The sequence below is a fragment of the Polypterus senegalus genome, unplaced genomic scaffold, assembly GCF_016835505.1.
Source record: "Polypterus senegalus isolate Bchr_013 unplaced genomic scaffold, ASM1683550v1 scaffold_5705, whole genome shotgun sequence".
Lineage (NCBI taxonomy): Eukaryota > Metazoa > Chordata > Cladistia > Polypteriformes > Polypteridae > Polypterus > Polypterus senegalus.
This window is the reverse complement of record NW_024384207.1, coordinates 46,928-55,059: the sequence shown is the minus strand read 5'-3', so window position 1 is coordinate 55,059 and position 8,132 is coordinate 46,928. Positions and strand designations below refer to the sequence as shown.

Genomic DNA, 8,132 nt, shown 5'->3' with positions numbered 1-8,132 from the left:
AGCTATTCTGGCTACATACTAACAAACTTTTCCTGCAACCTCCTCTGATTCTGCAGCAACATTATTTTGTATGTATTTTTCATACCAAAATCACTTGAAGCAACCAATGACTGTATTATACTTGTAGCTGGTCACAGAGGTGATAAGGAAATGAATTTCTACTCCTAAAATGTAAATGTCCCTCAGAAGACCGTTTACAAGTTTCTTCTTTGCAGTACCTTACAATTTGCTGCCGTTGTTGCCTACTTTAGAAGTTGTTACTTTTTTGGTCACAGAAAATTTGTTTATTCAGTTTTAATCCTTCCTCTCATATCTTGAGTTAGATCACAATTAGCATATACCATTCTCACAAGTGGAGAGAGGAAGCATCGTTGATTTATCAACATCTGCCCGATCGTAAAGAGTTTTCACCATCATCAGAAAGACTTCTTTCACACTGTTTTATAATAAGAAACATACAAGAGGACAGATGGAGATGCTTAGATTCACCTCCAGTAAGCCTGCCTTAAGGAGGATGAAAAAAAGCCATTAAAAAGGACTGAAATTCCCCAAGTTTGTTTTTACCTTCAGAAATTGGAGTGCAGCAAATGAATCCAAAGAACAGCCTGCTACAAAGTTCTTGTTTTTTTTTCATTAAATGGGTCCTTTTCCTTTGCACCAAATCTTAAACGGCTATTTTGGATTCTCATATTGTCTTTGAAAAGAAACATACAGAAATGGACCCTTTTCTAGCCACGAACGACCCAGGTGGGACTTGAACCCACAATCTCCAGCTCGGAGGCTGCGCTCTTATCCATTAGGCCACTGGGCCACAAGAAAGCCATCTTCCTCCTAAGGAAAGTAAATGCTTATCCTCAAGTGGTTAACTGTTGAATGCAATAACTAGGGGTGGCAGCCTGGGTCTTTCAGTAGCACTGTCACCGAAGGCGCCTCAACCCCCAATCCAGGTTCAAGTCCAGGCTTGTGAGCACTCCGTGTAATGGCTGAACCATCGAGATGGTAACTGAATCAGCTGTGAAATTCTAGGCTGCAAACTGTTCAAATAAGGCTCCTAGAGCAAACCAACGAATTTTACATATCGCACTTTTCAAGAGAACAAAGAGGTGTGCTATTTATACCAACATCAGTCATCGCTTGGAGCATTGTCATGAATTATGAAGAAGGCGAGGATTCCTTACGAAAGTCAGGAAAACTTCTTTTTGGCAAATTCTCCTACTCGTTAAATGAGAACTCATGGTAAACACACCGGATAATTATGGCCTCATGATTCAGATGTTCTAAGGTCTACATGCGATCAAGTCCAGAGCTCGTTTATATAAGGGTGTGTTCCTCTGATTGGCACCAATAAAGGTCACCAGATTAGTAATACAGGATCAGAGTTGTAAGACTATGGAACGAATGCCATCTGAATGTACTCCGCAGGATGGAACCGGATTTTGTAAAATCTATTTCCCAGTTCAAGTGTTGTAAAGCAAAACCTTAAAAACATTGTTAGGGTGTTTTTGCTCTTTGCTACTTTCACAGTTTGGAGGTGGAATACCGGTCAAGCACTGCGCTCTTCTACTTTTATTGTTTTCCCGCCAGAAGTAGACAGCTATCTCGAGAACACTAGCACGTCTCAGAGGAGTTTGCCTTTGAGTGAAGACTAAATAGTCGAGTAATATTTTTTGCTTCGACAGTGTTTTCAAAACCCAATGTTCATTGACCCAGATGGGACTCGAACCCACAATCCTCAGCTCCGAAGGCTGATGCCTTATCCATTAGGCCACTGGGTCACAGCAAAGCTACAGCCCACTGATTGGTATGTTAATATAACTCATTCAGCCATCAGGTCCCTCTTCCTTGCAGTTTCTCACAATTGTTCTTAGAAAAGAAAGGAAAATGAATAGCACAAATATAAACACTCACCACTGGAGATAGGTCTTGTAAGTAATTTTTTGTTTTTGGCATTTCTCACAAATTGTCCTTTGTGAGATCCATCACAGTAACGTTCTACTATATGGACTTTTGCCGAAATATTAGCCTCTGGACCCATACACCTAGGGTACAACGACAAGGAGAACATCCTCAGCTATTCTGGCTACATACTAACAAACTTTTCCTGCAACCTCCTCTGATTCTGCAGCAACATTATTTTGTATGTATTTTTTCATACCAAAATCACTTGAAGCAACCAATGACTGTATTATACTTGTAGCTGGTCACAGAGGTGATAAGGAAATGAATTTCTACTCCTAAAATGTAAATGTCCTCAGAAGACCGTTTACAAGTTTCTTCTTTGCAGTACCTTACAATTTGCTGCCGTTGTTGCCTACTTTAGAAGTTGTTACTTTTTTGGTCACAGAAAATTTGTTTATTCAGTTTTAATCCTTCCTCTCATATCTTGAGTTAGATCACAATTAGCATATACCATTCTCACAAGTGGGGAGAGGGAAGCATCGTTGATTTATCAACATCTGCCCGATCGTACAAGAGTTTTCACCATCATCAGAAAGACTTCTTTCACACTGTTTTATAATAAGAAACATACAAGAGGACAGATGGAGATGCTTAGATTCACCTCCAGTAAGCCTGCCTTAAGGAGGATGAAAAAAAGCCATTAAAAAGGACTGCAATCCCCAAGTTTGTTTTTACCTTCAGAAATTGGAGTGCAGCAAATGAATCCAAAGAACAGCCTGCTACAAAGTTCTTGTTTTTTTTTCATTAAATGGGTCCTTTTCCTTTGCACCAAATCTTAAACGGCTATTTTGGATTCTCATATTGTCTTTGAAAAGAAACATACAGAAATGGACCCCTTTTCTAGCCACGAACGACCCAGGTGGGACTTGAACCCACAATCTCCAGCTCCGGAGGCTGACGCCTTATCCATTAGGCCACTGGGCCACAAGAAAGCCATCTTCCTCCTAAGGAAAGTAAATGCTTATCCTCAAGTGGTTAACTGTTGAATGCAATAACTAGGGGTGGCAGCCTGGGTCTTTCAGTAGCACTGTCACGGAAGGCGCCTCAACCCCCCAATCCAGGTTCAAGTCCAGGCTTGTGAGCACTCGGTGTAATGGCTGAACCATCGAGATGGTAACTGGCAGCGTAAAATTCTAGGCTGCAAACTGTTCAAATAAGGCTCCTAGAGCAAACCAACGAATTTTACATATCGCACTTTTCAAGAGAACAAAGAGGTGTGCTATTTATACCAACATCAGTCATCGCTTGGAGCATTGTCATGAATTATGAAGAAGGCGAGGATTCCTTACGAAAGTCAGGAAAACTTCTTTTTGGCAAATTCTCCCTACTCGTTAAATGAGAACTCATGGTAAACACACCGGATAATTATGGCCTCATGATTCAGATGTTCTAAGGTCTACATGCGATCAAGTCCAGAGCTCGTTTATATAAGGGTGTGTTCCTCTGATTGGCACCAATAAAGGTCACCAGATTAGTAATACAGGATCAGAGTTGTAAGACTATGGAGCGAATGCCATCTGAATGTACTCCGCAGGATGGAACCGGATTTTGTAAAATCTATTTCCCAGTTCAAGTGTTGTAAAGCAAAACCTTAAAACATTGTTAGGGTGTTTTTGCTCTTTGCTACTTTCACAGTTTGGAGGTGGAATACCGGTCAAGCACTGCTCTTCTACTTTTATTGTTTTCCCGCCAGAAGTAGACAACTATCTCGAGAACACTAGCACGTCTCAGAGAGTTTGCCTTTGAGTGAAGACTAAATAGTCGAGTAATATTTTTTGCTTCGACAGTGTTTTCAAAACCCAATGTTCATTGACCCAGATGGGACTCGAACCCACAATCCTCAGCTCCGAGGCTGATGCCTTATCCATTAGGCCACTGGGTCACAGCAAAGCTACAGCCCACTGATTGGTATGTTAATATAACTCATTCAGCCATCAGGTCCCCTCTTCCTTGCAGTTTCTCACAATTGTTCTTAGAAAGAAAGGAAAATGAATAGCACAAATATAAACACTCACCACTGGAGATAGGTCTTGTAAGTAATTTTTTGTTTTTGGCATTTCTCACAAATTGTCCTTTGTGAGATCCATCACAGGTAACGTTCTACTATATGGACTTTTGCCGAAATATTAGCCTCTGGACCCATACACCTAGGGTACAACGACAAGGAGAACATCCTCAGCTATTCTGGCTACATACTAACAAACTTTTCCTGCAACCTCCTCTGATTCTGCAGCAACATTATTTTGTATGTATTTTTTCATACCAAAATCACTTGAAGCAACCAATGACTGTATTATACTTGTAGCTGGTCACAGAGGTGATAAGGAAATGAATTTCTACTCCTAAAATGTAAATGTCCCTCAGAAGACCGTTTACAAGTTTCTTCTTTGCAGTACCTTACAATTTGCTGCCGTTGTTGCCTACTTTAGAAGTTGTTACTTTTTTGGTCACAGAAAATTTGTTTATTCAGTTTTAATCCTTCCTCTCATATCTTGAGTTAGATCACAATTAGCATATACCATTCTCACAAGTGGAGAGAGGAAGCATCGTTGATTTATCAACATCTGCCCGATCGTACAAGAGTTTTCACCATCATCAGAAAGACTTCTTTCACACTGTTTTATAATAAGAAACATACAAGAGGACAGATGGAGATGCTTAGATTCACCTCCAGTAAGCCTGCCTTAAGGAGGATGAAAAAAAGCCATTAAAAAGGACTGAAATTCCCCAAGTTTGTTTTTACCTTCAGAAATTGGAGTGCAGCAAATGAATCCAAAGAACAGCCTGCTACAAAGTTCTTGTTTTTTCATTAAATGGGTCCTTTTCCTTTGCACCAAATCTTAAAGCGGCTATTTTGGATTCTCATATTGTCTTTGAAAAGAAACATAGAGAAATGGACCTCTTTTCTAGCCACGAACGACCCAGGTGGGACTTGAACCCACAATCTCAGCTCGGAGGCTGACGCCTTATCCAGAAGCCCACTGAGCCACCAATAACTGTATTATCTTAGGAAGTAAGCTACTCAAGTAGTGAATAAAGAATGAGCCTGTCTTAAATGTAAATGTCCTAACCCCTTAACCCAAAGTTCTTCGTTTGCAGACTACAAGTTGTATCTGACCAGATGTGCCCTGAGCATTTTAATTTGGTGCAAGTTAAATTTGTCAGAAAACCTTTTCATCACTTAAGAGAAAATGCATATTATACCAACATCATTCACGATTGATGATTTGAGGAAGCGTGATTATCAAGTCGAAACTCTTTGAAATTTTCCCTCTGAAAGACCTTCAAGTTAAAATAATATCAAGATCAGATGTAGATGCCAATCTCAGTCAAGCCTCCTTAAAAGGATGAAAAGCACCATTAAAAGACCGATTAGAAACATTCCCAGGTTTGCTTTCTCATTCTGAGTCGCAAGATGGAATAGAACACCTTTCAGTTATTGTTTTACTTAACATTGAGGTTTTTCCTTTTGCACCATCAGGAGGCTGTTTGGATACATCGTTTCTTTTTAGTTTCACCAGAATGACCCTTATCTGAACCACAACGCTCAAGGTTTGCCTTGGACATTAGAAAATTCCAGCCGTCAGCACGATCGTGCAGTACTCATCAGCCACTGGCCGAACTATGCCTCCATTCGCCAGGAGTACAAAAGCTAACCTATGGTAGTATATCTTAGATCTTGTTTTGCAAAATTCCCTGTGGTGAGCACAGGTACTTCTCATATAACATTTCCATGAGATGGTGCCTAACCCATATCCGGTTAATCCAGTTTTGGACCCCAAGTAATTGGCTATACACTTTCGATTTTAGTCTGGACATAATTCTGAGGTCTTAACGGACTCCTCAGTATCCTAATACTAGAAACCACAATCTTATATCTGCACTTATTTTAAGATTAACCAAAGTTTTTAACAACCAAATATATCGTTGAGCTTGTGTATAAGAATTCATTAAAAGAATTGTCCTCGAAGCAGTTTAAATTCTTTTTGAGTACAATTTCTCCTTTTGCTATGAATTTACTTTGTACGATAATTTGTTGATTCAGTTTCTATCTACATTCTTGATCAAGTCAGAGCATATCTTTTAAAGAAGTGTCATCGTTGATTTCACCAATAAGTCCAGATAGTAATACAGATCAGATTTAAACCTTTAAATGAATCAATGACCCGATGATGCTCAGATGGCACCCGTACTTAAAAAGGGTGAAATTCCCATTAAAGGTAAAAGAAACCCAAGAATTTCTTAGGAGTTTTTCTCAAATGTCAACCTTTCTACAAATTTTTTAAATGGCTCTTTTCTTTTCAATTGTTTCCCGAATTGGACTCATATGCTTGAAAAAAAACCAAAGGTTGCCTTTTGAACAAATAGTCGGCTTGACCACATTGCCTGAGCCAGGTTACCAAGGACAAGTCATCTTCCAAAAGAGGAAACTGTACCTATGTACTGTGAGTAATAGCTCGTGCAGCTGGCTTTCATTAGCACTGGTCAGAAAGCTCGCAACCAGGTTAGTATGCTTTAACGTAATGGTAACCATCAGTACTAACGGGGTATTCTAGGGCTTTTCGAAAAGAAATAAATAAACAAATCAAAACTTTCAATCCCTTTAATGAGAACTTGTCATTGTAATGTCTTCTGGATTCATGAATTTTGGAGGATCATCACAGAAGTCAACTGTTTTGGTCTCATATTAATGGACCTCATGGAAACACCGAATTAGGTACAAGATGAACTAGGCTAACTATCAAGTCCGGGCCGTTATATACAATTTTCCCTTTCCATAAAGTCACCAGCTTAAATTATAGTTTTGCATGGCATATTGAATGAATCAATGGATGGACGTTTGTATTTTTCCAGTAAAGGGTGTGAAAGCATAACTTACATAGAGTGTCCTTCTATGAAGCGTTTAGCGAATATTTGCTTCTTTCATCCCTTTCATTTCGCCAGGTATGGCCATCACTTGAACATACGTTTAGTTTCTTGGTAAGCAAATCAGAAGAATATGTTTATTCAGTGTTTCACCCATCTTCCTCATGACTTGAAGTAATAAATAGCTACCTATCCTTTTCCACTAGGTGAGAAAGTACCATGTTGTTTTATTAACATTCGCTAGGCCTCTCTGCAGTTTCACATTTCAGAAAAGACTTGAATATATATACCAACAATAGGCTTACAAGAAGACATTTTTGGCAATCAAATTTTAAATCCTCCAGTAAGTCTGCAGACTTAGGAGTTTTATCAACCATAAAGGTACGAAGAAAAATCCTGTATTTACTTCAGCTCAAATTGTGCACAATGATTCACACAATTGTGAGCCTTCACAAATTCTTGAACAACAATGTTTTTATTGAGTGGTCCTTTTGTTAAAATTTCTTATTTAATTCTCATAATAGCTTTACAAGTTTCTGAGTACCTCATTTCTGCCTGTGAGCCTGAAGTGTTATTTTTCAAATCTCATTCAGTTTTACCTCCTCATACTTTTATCACAATTAGCCATTCTCGGGGGAGAAAGCATCGTTGATTTATCAACATCTGTCTGAAAAGAGTTCAATCATCAGAAAGACTTCTTAAACTGTTTTATAATAAAACATACAAATGAAGTGGAGTGCTGGTTCCCCTCAGTAAGCCTGCCTTAGGAGGAGAAACCTTTAAAGACAAAATTCCCAAGTTGTTACCTAGAAATTGAGGCGAAATGATCCAAGAACAGCCTGCTACAAAGTTCTGTTTTCATTAAATGGGCCTTTTCCTTGCACAATTCTAGGCTATTTTGGACCATTTGTCTTTGAAAAGAAACATACGAAATGGACCTTTCTAGCCACAACGACAGGTGGGACTTACCCACAACTCAGCCGAGGCTGCCTTTCCATAGCCCTAGCTACAAAGAGCTTCCTGTAAGGAAAGAATGCTTATCTCAATGGTTAACTGTGAATGCATCAGGGTGCAGCAGCTATCAGTAGCACTGTCAGGAGCTCAACCCCAATCCAGGTTAAATTCAGGTTGTAGCACTCCGATGCTGAACCATCGGATGAACTGGAAAGGTAATTCTAGGGCAAACTGTTCAAATAAGGCTCTAGAGCAAAACCAGAATTTACACGCAACTTTCAAGAGAACAAAGAGCTTGCTATTTATACCAACATCACAGCGTTGGAGCATTGTCATGAATTATAAGGGCAGGA

The 8,132-nt window shown here is 39.3% G+C and overlaps 2 non-coding genes across 2 annotated transcripts; both read right to left on the bottom strand.

Moving 5' to 3' along the window:
• Window positions 1-1,702: 1,702 nt before the first annotated feature.
• On the bottom strand, window positions 1,703-1,775 carry trnar-ucg. Its single transcript has one exon. It is a non-coding gene; the product is annotated as a tRNA-Arg (tRNA).
• A 1,035-nt stretch (window positions 1,776-2,810) lies between these two features.
• Window positions 2,811-2,883, bottom strand: trnar-ccg. The gene has a single exon. It is a non-coding gene; the product is annotated as a tRNA-Arg (tRNA).
• Window positions 2,884-8,132: the final 5,249 nt, after the last annotated feature.